The sequence below is a fragment of the Zootoca vivipara genome, chromosome 6 (assembly GCF_963506605.1).
Source record: "Zootoca vivipara chromosome 6, rZooViv1.1, whole genome shotgun sequence".
NCBI lineage: Eukaryota > Metazoa > Chordata > Lepidosauria > Squamata > Lacertidae > Zootoca > Zootoca vivipara.
Genome location: NC_083281.1, coordinates 15,521,884 through 15,536,707, shown reverse-complemented (window position 1 = coordinate 15,536,707; position 14,824 = coordinate 15,521,884). Strand labels below are relative to the sequence as shown.

Genomic DNA, 14,824 nt, shown 5'->3' with positions numbered 1-14,824 from the left:
TAGGACTACGATCTGGGAGAGACCCCGGTTTGAATCCCCAGCCAGCCATGGAGCTCAGTGGGTGCCAGTCATTATCTCACAGCCAAACCAGCCTTGCAGGGCTGTTGTGAAGAGAACCATGTACAAAACCGTGTGCTTCTTACAAGTGTAAAAAATAAATAAATGCTTGTGAAGTAACTCAGCCTTGTCTGAAAGCCCCGTTCTCTTTCTGCAATTTGAATTTGGTTAATGCATGTGGTATTAAAAATATTATTACCTAAATTAATCAATGTATGACTTACAGTATTTGGGGGAAAATGTTTAGTCTGAATGGCAGCTTTAGCGTGAAATACCTGGTTATTTTTATTTCTTTCTGGGGGGCAGTCATACAACTGGAAATATACTTTGGCACTTCCATGCCCCCCCTCATTTTTTTTCTGGTGTTGCCACTGCATGCATTGCATGCAGCATCTCCACGTAGGCTTGGATCCATACCTGTAAATCTGGAGAGCTGCTGCCAGTCAGTGCAGGGAACGGTGAACTAAATGGGCCAATCGGTCAGGGCGGGGATTCGAGCCGCCGACCTTCCGATCGGCAAGCCCTAGACTCTGTGGCCCTAGACTCTGTGGTTTAACCCACAGCGCCACCTGGGTCCCTCCTTTTTAATTCCTTCCTAAGCAGCAAAAAAAGAGAGAGCAGGATCTGTGACGCAATGGGGCGGAGCTCCTAAGTCCCGCCCCTTCCATGCCCTTTAATGATTGGCTGCCCTCTCTGCCTTATTTTCTATCTTACCCGCCCTCGCTCCGCCCTCTGCCCCTCGCGCGCCATTCATTCATCGGAGCCCGGGAGGGGGCAGGGAATCGATGATGCGCCTTGCTTCATATACATACAGCGCCCAGAGTGCTTTGCGGCAGCCCGCCGGTGCTACAAACCGGAGCAAAAGCGACGGGGGTCTTTTTGAGAGTAAACTAGAGCGAAGGAATGGACCGGGGGACACCGCGGAGGGGCTTTGAGTTGTATTTCAGCTCCAGAGAGCGGTGAGAATCGGCTCGCCCTCACCTGCCCAGCCCTCTGACGGCATGGCTCCAGCGCCGGCCGGAAAGAACGGTAGCTTTGCGCAGTGGCAGTATCGTAGCCAATGAGGTTAATCCGAGGCGCGATTATTGCTAATTGAAAACTTTTCCCAATACCCCGCCATGACGACTTGAAATATAGTCGGCAATGGCAATTTTTGACAGTCTCTACGGAGACTGAATTTTCGCTTGTTACCAAAAATAGATTCAAGGTCTTAGTGGAGAAAACTATAACCCGTTTGATTTGTGGTTGCTTTGCAAGCTTTAGCTCGTGCTGCGTATTTCGCACGGGAGGTTTATAATTGTTTCTGCAGAAAGCTGGGTTTTTGCTTTGTGTGTTAGGTACCGGGTTTTTTTTGCAACATCTCCCTCCCAAGAGATGGTTTTCCTTGGGCGATCACTTGTAGCCGGCTAAGATTGTATTCCATAAACACGGTATCTGAAGAAGTGTGCATGCACACGAAAGCTCATACCAAAATAAAAACTTAGTTGGTCTTTAAGGTGCTACTGAAGGAATTTTTTTTATTTTACTACGGTTTTAACAATGAGTCTGTCGGTGACAGTGGAGGCCAATTCTGGATCCACACTTCCTTCCACAGTGGGGACATTGGTTTCCGGGCGGGAGTTAATCACAATGAGGGTTTGCCAAACATGCCTTCCTCTTAGCACGTTTCTCCCTTGCGTCCTGAGTTTGAGTGTCTTCAAAGCCCAGGTATCTGAAGAAGTGTGCATGCACACGAAAGCTCACACCAATGACAAACTTAGTTGGTCTCTAAGGTTCTACTGGAAGGATTTTTTTTATTTTGTTTCAAAGCCTTTGGTAAAGGCTTTTGTACACCTTTTTTTTACACCTTTGGTAAAGGCTGTTCTCCATTTGGAGCACTTGCAGGCCAGTGTTTTCCAGTTGTCGGTGTTTATAAAACTTTTTTTTTATTTGCCTTGAGACAGTCTTTAAACCTCTTTTGTTGACCACCAGCATTACGCTTTCCATTTTTAAGTTCAGAATAGAGTAGTTGCTTTGGAAGACGATCACCAGGCATCCGCACAACATGACCAGGCCAACGAAGTTGATGTTGAAGAATCATTGCTTTGACACAGGTGATCTTTGCTTCTTCCAGTGCACTGCATTAGTTCGCCTGTCTTCCCAAGTGATGTGTCAAATTTTTCGGGGACACTGTTGGTGGAATCTTTCAAGGAGTTGGAGATGGCGTTTATAAGTGGTCCATGTTCCACAAGCGTACAGTAAGGTTGGTAGTACATTAGCTTTGTAAACAAGCATTTTGGTTTCCCTGCGAATGTCCCGGTCTATGGCAGCCCTAGCATCTCTGGTGGGGCCACGTGATGGGGTAGTTTGTCCATCCTTGGTCCCCACCCTGAACTCAGCTCTCACCTGTGGCTCCTAGAAGCTGTCAACTGGTTGGCTCAACCAGGTGGGGGGAGCTGAATGGTCTAAAACCCTCGGTGAGTTAGGGTGAATACTGCATGTGAATACTGGCCTGGCCCTGGTGGATTGAGACCATGTGTGGGTCCAACTGTCAAGAAGGCCGCTTCTGCCAGTGTTGTAGAAGGAAGTGAGGGGCAGGTGGGGCTCGTCCACTCTGGAAGGTGGTCCATTGGGAGAAGCAGCACTCTGATCCTAAACCTCGCTCCATGATCTCACTGACCTTGACAACCAGGAAGGTCAAGGGTGACAAAGGCAGGTCTTAGGCCTCACGAAGCCGTCGGTCCACAACTGGCAAAACGAAATTGAAAGGGATCCTTCCATTGTGAGAGTTGAGGAAGGGCTGCAACTCATGCAGAAGGTCCCAGGTTCAATTGCCGATGGCGTCTCCAGGTAGGATGGGAGAGGCGCCTTCCTGAAATCCTGGAGAGCTGCTGCCAGTCAGTGTCGGCAGTACTGAACAAAAATGGACCGGTGGTCTAACATAATCTGCCTGACCCTAAGGCAGATTCCTGTCTTCCTCAACTGGCAGTCTTTGCGAAACGAATTCAATTTAACCAATTCATTTTATCCTGCACATGCCTACTCAGAAGCAAGACCTGCTGTTTTAAATGGTGCCTACTCCCAGGTACAGGATTGCAACCTGAAGGTTACATTCTCTCCATCAAGCGGCGGCTGTTTCCCTTCTGCATGTCTCCGGCGGTAAAATATCTGCAAATTCACCTGCATCTGCCCATTAGATCTGCATCTTTGCAGTGTCTGAAATGATGCTTTTAACAGAGGACACAGCAGAACGGTCCCCCTTGTCACTTGTAGCGCGAACCATTAATGCACAACCCTCTTTCTCTCTTCCCCCTCCCAAACCTCAATTAATTTCCATCCCTTTTATCCTCCCACGGCAGCGGCAATTACACCGACCCTTTTCGCTCTTGTACCTTCGCCCTACCTCCAATCAGCCAACAGGCTCCGACTCCATTCTGGGACCCAGTGAATGGGAAGCAACAGCCGATGTGCTTTGCAAATTGGCGCAATTTGGAGGACGTCGTGAAAAAGGCTCCATGTTCCTCCCTGGACCATTGCCTGCTCCATGTGACTGGCTACACTGCTCGCCTCGCGCCTGCGAATGGGAAGGCAGGCAATTTATACACCCATTTCATATTTCCCCACCTAATAGTTTTATGTCTCTGGACAAGCTTCAGTTGTTTCTTTGAGAGCCACTGCTAAGTAGTTTTCTGCCTTCTGCTGGTAAGGTTGAGTTGCAAATTAGCTTTAGTGCTGGGGAGGGTGGAGGTCTGGGGAGAGGAAGCTTACACACACACACACACACACCCCACAGGCTACAGAGAGGGAAAAATTCAGAAGGAACATCAAGGCGAACCTCAGGGATGTGTGTATTTTAATGGATCATTAATGGACAACTCTAATGATGTATTCTCATCCCGAAAGGGGCCTGTCCATAATAGAGGATTCAGTGCTGAACTTTATCCTGGTGTGACTTTGATTCTGTCCGCCTCTCCCCTGCAGGAAGGATGGTTGGCATCAGGAATAAATACAGAGATACTGCAGGTGAATCGTGGGTGAATACAGATGTATTGTAGGTGAAAAAGTGTTCTCTAAATAGCTTGGCCACTGCTTCTCTCTCCCCCCCCCCCCTCTCATTACAAATACATCAGAGTGTGCTCTTTAGTCTAAAGGCTTCGCAAGCATAAAAACAAGAAATAGCGTCCATTATTAAAAAATAATTCCAAAACAGCAGCACAAACAGAGAAGCCTCCTAATTTAAAAGAGCTTGAGCTGAAAGGATTGAGAAAGTGGAGAAGAAGAAGAAGAAGAAGAGTTTGGATTTGATATCCCGCTTTATCACTACCCGAAGGAGTCTCAAAGCGGCTAACATTCTTCTTTCCCTTCCTCCCCCACAACAGACACCCTGTGAGGTGGGTGGGGCTGAGAGACTTCAGATAAATGTGACTAACCCAAGGTCACCCAGCAGCTGCATGTGGAGGAGCGGAGACGTGATCCCGGCTCCCCAGATTACGAGTACCACTCTTAACCACTACACCACACTGGAGAGGTTTGGAGCAAACAGAAAACTCCTCTGCAGACACACTGAAAAGACCCCACAGGGGGCCTTCCTGGAGAGCCGATTTCAGACCTGGTGGATATTTTTTCCTGGTGTCTACCAACCTCGATTCGGATGTCTGGTGTGGATTGCGGGTTAGGAGACCCAAACAAGGAAGACAACTTCTGGGATGATCTGTTCAATACTTGGGCAAATTCACGTGGACCTTTCAGGTGTCTGTTGGTTTATTTATTCCATTTCTACCCCACCTATCCTTCAGTCTCAAGGCGGCATGCGTGGTAATCTCTCTCCCCATTGTGTCCTGACAACAGCCCTGCAAGGTAGGTGAGGTTGAGAGGCTTCGGCTGGCCCAAGGTCACCCGCTGACTGTCATGGCTGGGCGGCGTTTCGAGCCCTGATCTCCCACTGTGCCACACTGTCCCTCAAGATGGGCACCGCTCACCCACCCCGCTTTGGGTGCATTTGCCGGCTGGGATGTGTCCTCGAACTTTGACCGTGACTCTTGCGAGCTTGGGTGCAGGATACAGATGTGTGCGCAGAAACCAGCCTACTCTGCAGGGGCGAAGTTCTCGCCTGCTGCCCCGCCCACTTTTGCCCCTGGCCACGCCCACCCCTGGCATTCGGCCCCTGGAAGTTCACCCAGAAGCGGATGCGGCCCTCGGGGCGACAAACGGCTCCTCGGTTTTGCTGTGAGAGTCTGGTGAGTTTCCCGCCCATCTGTCTGCTGTCTGAGCTTGAAATTCGCAGCTCCCGCAGCTGATCTCTGGTTAGCGCAGGCTCCCTTCACTCTGGCGGGGATGAAAAATGGGGACAGCAAAATTCGGCGCTGCACTGCCTGAGACCGGCTCCCCCTCCCTTTTCGGCTTAACCTTTACATCGGTGTTTTGGCAGCAGATGGGAAAGACTTAATTTATTTAAATGAAAAAAAAGGGAAACAAGTGGAGGTGTTTAATTGAATTACATGTCGGGGGAAAAAATTACTAATCCCATCAATGCGTCGTTAGCTCCTGGGTGATTAACGCTGACATTAAGTTGAAGTCATTCTCTGCAGCCTCATAGATGTGCAGGCGGAATCAGTGGCGGGTGGAGGCCGAAAGGAAACCGGTTCATAATACTTCCCCTGTGGGTGAGGCGAAGGGAACTAGAGCTTCCCAGACAGGCAGCGTCAGGGAGAAAGGGGTGCTGGTGCGCCCCAAAGGTCCAGGAACATCACCCCAAAGGTGGCAGAACGGGAAACTTGGTAACAGCAAATACATAGACTCCTAGTGTTGGAAGGGACACCAAAGGTCCTCTAATCCAACCCTCTGCAATGCAGGAATATTTCACCCTACACGGGACTCGAACCCACAACCTTGAGATGAAGACTCTCATGCTCTACGCCAAAGTTGTAGTTTCTACTGAGAGGTGGAATGAAATGGCTAGCTTCAGAGTCCAGAGTGCTAACTACAGTGGTCCCTTGGTTCTCAAAGGCCTTGGTTCTCAAACACCGAAAACCCAGAATTAAGTGTTCCGGTTTTTGAATATTTTTCGGAAGCCGAATGTCTGATACAGCTGTTAGCTAGTGTTTCCGGGGCCCCTGCACCAATCAGAAGCCATGCCTTGGTTTCCGAACATTTCGGCAGTCAAACGGACTTCTGGAATGGATTAAGTTTGGCGCTTTTGTTTTTGCTATTTTGCGTTTTTGTTTTTGAGGCTTTTTTTGGTTAATTTGTTTTTGTGACTGTGCAGAACCCAGTCCAGCTACTGATTGATTGATTGATTGTGTGACTGCGGAAATTGATAAAATTGTGTGCAGGCGCATTCGGCGGCAGTGCGCTTCTGCACATGTGCAGACGGGGGCAGCTGCTTCTGCCCATATGCAAATGGCAGAAGCCGCTTCTGCATGTGCGCAAATCGCGGCAAACCCGGTACAGTCATACCTCATGTTGCGTCTGCTGCTTTTCAAGATCAGTAAGCGGCAAACCAGGAAGTGTTACCTTCTGGGTTTCGCCGTGCGCACATACGCAGAAGCACCGCTCTAGTTACGGACTTTTCGGGGTGTGAACGGCACCCCAGAAAGGATCGAGTCTGTAACTAGAGGCACCGCTGTATTTACTTCCGGGTTTGCCGTGGTCGCAACATGGATCAGGCCCAAGTAGAGGCCCTACTGTATAATAACGTAGCTTAGTACTTGCGCCTCAAGCCTAGCTCTGCTGTTATTTTATTTTTTTTAAATAACTATTTATTGAATTTTCCAAATAAACACATTTAAGACATTATACAAAACTAACAAACAAACAAACAAACATTCAAAATACATACATCACTCTTTTTACAACTCTTATTAATCTTATCCAAAAACATACTCCGCCGAGTTTGACTTCCCTCCCTCCCCTCAAAAGGTTTTCTAATCAATTCTTATCTAGCTCTGCTGTTATTGACTCTGTGAGGGCAATGTGTGCTCACGTCGCAAAGACATGAGTCACTGAAGCACATTGCATAGCTGCCAAGTCCTCCGTTTTTCACGGGAAACCCCCAGATTTTAATCCGTTTCCCACTGTTATCCCGAATAGAAAAAAAATCCCGGAAATCCCCCGGATTTCCTACCTGCCAGGGAGGCTCCATTTTGGGTGCCGCTCTGCCCATGTCTGGGCACCGGAAATCGGGCAGAGCGGCACCGGAAGTTGCTTCTACACAGGGCCGGCTCTAGGGGTAGGCTGGGTGGCGCAGGACGCCAGGGTGCCGGGCTGGCAGGGGGGCGCCTTGCGGAAGCTGGGCTGCGCACTGCGCCCGCCCACTAGGGCGGGGGCGCTGGAGCGATCTCCGCACCACAGCGCCAGGGCACCTGACCTGCTTGAGATGGCCCTGCTTCTACGCATGTCTCGACATGCGTAGAAGCGACTTCCGGTGCCGCACCTCTGCTGAGCCCGCATTTTTCAGCGGGAGACTTGGCAGCTATGACATTGGGGAGGAAGATTGATGGATCTCTTGAGCGGCACACAGAAGGGAGAGACGGGCTGGCACTTAGATGTTGTTTGCCTTGGGGGGGGGCCTGCCCACAACAGACCTCACCCCTAAAGGCTCCTCCATTGTCTCCCGAGACAGACAGATGCCAGCTTTGTCCCCTGGAAGACGGAAGAAGCTTGCAGGGCAGGACCCAAACCAATGGATGGAAACGACTGGAAAGGAGATTGCGACTAAACGTTAGGAAGAACCTTATGGCAGTGTGGGCCGTTCAGCAGCGGAACGGACTCCCTTGGAAGGTGGCGGGCTCTCCTCTGTTGGAGGTTTTTCAACAGACGTTGGGTGGCCATCTGTCAGGGCGTGTTTAGTTGCAATTCTTGCAATAATAGTAATAATAATAACAATTAATAATAATAATAATAACTTTTATTTATACCCCGCCCTCCCCAGACAAGACTGGGCTCAGGGTGGCTAACATCAAAATATATAATAAGTTAAAAACATAAAGTCAAACAATCAATTAAAATACAGTTTAAAATCAGATTAAGATAAAAACAAAATCAACTATAGGGGTTGGGGACATTAAGTGCTCACCAGGCCCAACTATTTGTGCTGGTCTTATGTGGGCTGGTGGGCTAGAGTTAGGGAGGCCACTTCCAAGCAGGGTCTTATAAAAGGATCCTTATAAAAGGATCTTATAAAAGGAGGGAGGGCCAGACTTTGCAAGGGGGTTGGGCTGGATGACCCTTGGGGTCCCTTCCAACTCTATGATTTTGTGATTCCAGCCTGGCAAAAATACTCAGGGTGTGAGATAGGGCCAGCCAGGAGTGTGTGGCCAGGGAAGGGGGCCAGAGAGAGAGAACTTGGTTCCCCCCACCCTCCTGGGTCACCCTCCTGCGTCTTGACCCACTGTAGCCCCGCGTAATTTCCAGTCTTTTTTTTTTTTAAAAAAATGTAGGTGACAGAAAGGCAAGAGTTTAGGTTCCCATCTTTTTATTAAGATTGCAAAAGAACAACAAGAAAGACAACAGTTTTGGTTGCAACCTACATATGTACAGTATATATAAAATAAATAAAATAAATAGCTAAGTCCAAAAGGTCCCTAGGCTGGGAGAAAGCTGCTCTATTTTAAGTGGATTCCTCTGAATTAAGAAGACTGTGGATTTGCTGCCAAAAACAATTTAGCAAAATATCGCAGCCTTTGATTTTGCTCCACACCTGCTCGCGCCAGCATCGTCGGATTTCAAATCCGAAAACCAGGTTTGAATTCTGGATTTGCTGATGCAATTCCGATGCAGTTGCAGCAGTGTGCGCAAAGCATAAATCCTTCCAGCAGGGGGCAGCCTGGCTTGTCCGGGGAGAGAGAGAGAGAGAGAGAGAGAGAGAGAGAGAGAACTCTTAAACCACAGACACAGATGCATGAATAAATAACATTTTTATGAATGCGTTGCACTTTAAATAATGATCCCCCTTTCCCCTCCTCCTCTTGAACTTGTTAATTCCAGGCCCAAGGAAATTAAAATAAATGGCATAGTTTATTTTCTGCAATAGAGTTCCGTCCAGATTTGCTAGCACTCGTTTTTTTCCTTGAGGTGCTTGGCCAATATTGCTTTTCTCTTGCCGGAAGAGAATTGCATCTGGATTCGCAAATACGGTACAAGAGGCTCCTAGGTCTGGGGGTGTAAGGCTTCTGGCGAATGCTTTGCACACAGGCGTGGAAACTTTGCACATCCGAAAAGATGCAGGCATGCTTGCGCCTGGGTGTTTGTGGTCCATGCTGGCTGGGAAGGATGGGGTTCGTGGTCTAGAACGGCTGGAGGGCTGTTCAGAGCGGGGAAGTCAAGCATTTGGTTCCAATTTGCAGGTGGCAGCATCTTTACGTGATGAATGGGGCCGGGTAGTCTTCCGATTCCATCTGGTCGCTTTTGAGAAACAGTAGGATAAAGAGGGAAGCAGGTCCTTGGTTGGCGCAAATGGGTCTTATCTGGAGGGTTTCTGATGGCGATGGTGGCTGATTTGCCTTATATCTTTGTTCAAGAGACCAACTAGGTGCATCCCCACAGCCACTTCCAGACACTCTGGAGATTGCTGGGATGGAGAGAGAGAGAGAATATATGAGAACGAGAGCACCTGCATACCTGTCGCAACATTTTGGCCTTGCCAGGCCTGTCTTGGAAATGACGTAATGATAATAATGACCAATCATCTGTTAAATTATGCCAACTCATGTCTATGTAATAAAAGGGCACCAAATCATATATTTAAATTGCCTGGAGGTTCTGGTCCTTGTTGAAATCTCAAATTATGAGTACAGTGGAACCTTGGTTCTCAAACTTAATCCATTCCGGGGGTCCGCTCGACTCTCAAAACCGTTTGAAAACTAAGGCGCGGCTTCCGATTGGCTGCAGGAGCTTCCTGCACTCAAGCGGAAGCCGTGCTGGATGCTCGGCTTTCGGAAAACGTTCGAAATCTGGAACACTTTTGGCGTTTGGGAGCTGATTTGTTCATCAACTAAGCCGTTCGAGAACCAAGGCTCCACTGTGATTTTCTCCATTACAGCTGTATTGCGCCCTGTGTGAGTCAGCCATTGCAATGTTGTTCTGGCATAACTGGGGGGGTCAGGGGTCTCCTCCAACTTTACAATTCTGTTGTTCTGTTTGCAAGGCTGTGCAAAGCTTCCCACCCAGTCCTCTCTTTCCAGCCCTCAAAGCTTTTCCCAGACCACCGCTCCCCCCCCCTTTGGCCGGTCCTGTCTCGCATCCTGATGAAATCCTCCGGGCTCTCTCCTGCCCCACTCACCTGGGCATTTCTGGTGTTAAACGTCTGAAGCTGTCTCCTAAATTCCTGCAGGTGACTGTGGGCTTCGTGATCCGAAGGCTTCTTCTTTATCTAAAAGAGAGAAGGGATGTGGTTTAGAAATTCCCCTTCCTGGCAGAACTGGGGGCAGCGTGGGTGAGTGGGACAGGAAGGGACAGAGAAACTTCTTACGCAGTTCGCGAGTGTCTCTTGTAGGGGCATCAGGAATTCCAACACGGGCTTGACAATTCCGGCGGAAACATTCTGGCTGTGGTTCCGCAGGACGGAGATGACCAAGTCGAGCTTCATCACCAATGCTTCTCGTTTATCCCATATCTGCCGAAAAAAAGAGAGTTCAGAGATCCTACCTTGTCATTGTTCCTTCCTGGTGAGGCAGATTCCTGAAATTGCTTTTGGAGGGGAGCAGGGTACGCAGCTGTTTAAACTCCCCATCTCCCTGCAAAAGCACCCCAAGAGCCACAAACAGCATTCCCCACTTCTAATGCCCACCAGCGCTGGGGATCCCTCCAGGAGAGAGGTCCGCGTCTAAGGTGGCACTGAGAAGCCTTGCTGGGACCGTGGAGGCAAAGCAGAGCCATCCTGGCTAGGAGTCCTCTTCTCCTCCAGGAATTTCCCCAATCCTCTTTCAAAGCTGTCTAGGTTGGTGGCCATCACAGCCTCCTGTGGCAGGGAGTTCCACAGTCTAACCGGACACTGTTTAGTGGTTTCTTTCACGTGAATCTCCCAACAGGATGTCCACAAGTTCTCATGTTATGAGAGAGGGAGGAAAACGTCTTCCTCTCTCTCCACTTTTACCGTGCTGTGTATAACTTCATAAACTGCTGTCTCCTCTATCTCTCCTCTCCTCTGAAACGTCCCAAATGCTGCAATGTTCCCTCACCGAGGAGTCTCTCCACTTTATTGGTGGTTATGCTTGCCTGGGTTATGGCTATTTGTGGCCAAAATAGGCTTTCCCAAATCTCTCTTAGATACATTTTCCTGCATCTAAAGGAGGACACTTCACCCCTCTTGGGTCCTGCTCTCTCCGCCACGGCAGGCAGCGTGTGGGACAGAATGGGGCTCATGTGCGATGCTTCCCCACCCCCAAGGAAAACAGGGCTCACTCACATTGTCCAGAGATTCTTTGGGCCACCTGAGATGCTCCCCAGAGCAGTTCTTCCATGGCTGAGACTGTCTCCTCAGGTCCTCCTGGAATGACAAGACACAGAAGCAAAGTTAGGGCCTCCTTGACAACATGCCAGGATCAAAGCAGGTCATAGACTCATGGGATTGTAGAGCTGGAAGGGACCCCAAGGTCCAGCCCCCTGCAATGCAGGAACAATGGAGGTCGGTGGTGGCACGATGCTGTCAGGAGAATAGGGCATATTTTGACATATTCTACAAAACTGGTTTGAGTCCATAGCCTGATACCAGTTTTGTAATTTTTGACCTGGCAATATATTGCAATCATGAGGATATTTGGACACTGCTAATTAGATTGGACCGAATTTTTATGGCTCTAGCACAGAATTTGGCAACCTCAAATATCCTCAGAACATCTTCAGGACTAGCTAAAGAGGATCCAGTGATATTAACTGCTATAGTCTACCTCCCTAAGTAGTAATACTCCTTTTAATTAGTTTTCTTTTAACCAATTGTTAGAACTTATACTTATTGTCTATTTTTAGATATTCTTGTCTTCTTTTATTGTTTTTATGTATTGCATATTTATGTGTGCTGGTCAAGAACCGTAACAATAAATCAAATCAAATCAAATCGCAAATCATGATGTGTGTGTCCGTGCTATGCAAAAATCATGATGTGGGGAAAAACATGAAGCCCTCCACATAGCTCCATCCTTATTTTGGACATTGTGATTTATCAGTATCTTGCAATGTTTAGCTGGTGATCTATCACAATGTTGAAAACCAGATATCGCCCAGCCCTGCAGGTGAATTCGCCTTTCCTAACCTAGGTGCTTTCAAAACCTTTGGAGAGCACCCAGTTTATGGGAGCCCGCCTTGCAGGTTGTTTGGCGTCATGCCGGCCTTGACACACATTTGTTTAAAACTCTTTATGAAAACATGAGAACCTCTATGACAAGCGGGTTTAAGGGGGGGAGAATAAGCCACTAATTGGAATTTTCTTGGTGGCTGCACATAGGGTTATATTGCTATATTCTGGAAGGGCTTAAGAGGTGAGGAAATGGGAGCATGGTGCAAGAGAGGGTGGCGTATCGCCCTTACAGAAAAGGACAAAACAAAAAAAGGTGCACAAATTGAGACAAGAGGATCAAAGCAGAAAGGCAGCTTTGCGAGAGAATTTGGGAGCTTCATTTTGTCTGGAAAACCAAAGGCCGGTTGGAAGGGACCTCAAGGGTCATCTGGCCCGACCCTCTGCAATGCAGGCATCTTTTGCCCAACGTGGGATTCGAACCCACAACCCTGAGGTTAAGGGTTTCATGCTCTACCGACTGAACTATCCTAGGTGGGTTTATATTAGCTTGTGAATCACTTGATGATAAAAGGTTTTGTAGGTGGGTACTGGGATAAGTTGAATGCGCGGGAATGCTGGTTTTCATCATGTATTTGGGGGGGTTCTCCATGGGCGAGGCCAGCCATTCACTCTCAGCCTATCCTACCTCGCAGGGCTATTGTGGGGTTTAAGCAAGGGGGCGCAGGAGAGCCATGTAAGGTACCTTGAGCTCCCTGGAGAAAACGGAGGGGTGCAAATTACATAAGAAACGAATAATTCATCCTACTTACATATCTGTTCCGGAGGTTTTTGAAGGCCTTCATCTGTCTCTGGGGCCCGTAGTTGCTGAAGTAGCACTGGTTGATGGGAGCCCCATCCGCCTGGTAGATTTCCAGAAACAAAATCACGGCCACGGCCGCCAGCAGAATCCGCTTCACAGGAGCTGAATCGGAGGGAGGAGAAGCGGGAAATGAAGGTTGTTCCTCAAGCCAGGAATGACATCCTCTCCCACCCTCTTCCCACAGAATTCCTGATAGCCCATTGTTCTAAAAGCTTTAAAAAGTGACTCCCAATTTGCAGGATTGCTGCCTTTCTGCCTGGCCAAAGCTCAGGGCTGGTGGGAATTGTAGTCTGGCAACATTTGGTGGGCACCAGCTCCCCCCCCCCAAAAAAATCTTGGGAACTGTAGTTTGATAAGGGTGCTGAGAGTTATTAGGAGATTCTGGGAGAACAACTCTCAACACCCTTAACAAACTACAGTTCCCAGGATTTCCCTCAGGAGGTTGTGGACTCTCCTTCCTTGGAGGTTTCTGAGTAGAGGTTGTATGGCCCTCTGTCAGGAATCCCCCCCCCCCGGCCAGCCGAGATTTCTGCATTGCAGGGGGTTGGGCTAGATGACACTTGGGTGCCCCTTCGAATATCTATGATTCTGTGATTCTCTGGCAGAAGAATCCATGCCTCTTTAAAGTAGTGTCACAGCATTTTAAGGGGAAGGTGCAGATGCGACCCTAAGGCCTTTTGCTCTCGGGAGAAATGAAATGCCCTCTCTCTCATTCCTTCAGCCTCGTGTGCAGAGGAGGGCAACCAAGGTGATCTGGGAACCAAGCCTTTTAAGAACCACATGAACGGTGGACTCTCCTTCCTTGGAGGTTTTTGAGCAAAGGTTGGAGGGCCATCTGTCAGGGAAGCTTCAGCTGAGATTCCTGCATCACAGGGGGTTGGACTGGATGACCCCTGGGGAACCCTCCTTTCCACTTCTATGATTTTATGATTCCCTGCCCTTTGGCGATGGCCTTTGAAAGCAATCACTTCTTGGGGCTTTGCCATTTGCTTCCGCACCCCGGTCCCCGTTCTAAAGCAATTCCACGCTGAGCTGAGACCCGCTCAACACAGATTCATATGCTCCTTAATCAGACGACGTTTGCAGCCAGATTCCTCTCTGCTTTGCATCCCTGGGTTTATAGTTCCTGAAAGGCCACTAATCTGTGTCATTATGGAATCACAAACAGCTCTGGTGTTGTGCCCTGAGCCAGGCAGCTTGGCTTTGTGCGAGATCTAAAGGAACGCCAGGGAAGGCCTGAAATTAACGGCTCCCAGCGCAGACATGAGTTGATTCGGGGCATTAATATCTCCCTCGCAGGCCAGTAATCAAAGATCCCACTTGGGTTTACCGGCATCTTAAACCGAAACCGTATTTTCTAAAAGGAGGGGTGGTGGTGTCGGGAAACAGGGGTGAGGTTTGGCTTGAGCCAGGGCAAAACCCAGTCCTCCAAAATGCGGCGACGAAGGCAGAATCCTGACCGCCGCTAATTGATGCCAAGCGCAGCGGACGGCGTTGCTCATGAATGAAATTGGCAGGGAGTCTCACGCTGTTGCCGCGTTTAATGGAGCCTGGCAGATGTTTCGATAGTCGGGGGTGGGGTGGGGTGGAGGAGAAGAGAAAGAAGATGGCGAGGTGGAGAATAGCTGGCAGGTGAATTGTTTTCAGGTGATGGTGGCAAGGGAGCCGACGGCTTGAAGTGTGGAAGTGAGAGCTGG

The 14,824-nt window shown here is 48.9% G+C and overlaps 1 protein-coding gene and 1 non-coding gene across 2 annotated transcripts in view; one reads left to right on the top strand and one right to left on the bottom strand.

Moving 5' to 3' along the window:
• LOC132592278 (uncharacterized) overlaps positions 1-14,824 on the bottom strand; it is a 436,287-nt gene that overhangs the window by 45,505 nt on the left and 375,958 nt on the right. The gene's annotated exons all lie outside the window — the stretch shown is intronic.
• LOC118088043 (U4 spliceosomal RNA) lies at positions 1,089-1,229 on the top strand. The gene has a single exon (XR_004692904.1). It is a non-coding gene; the product is annotated as a U4 spliceosomal RNA (small nuclear RNA).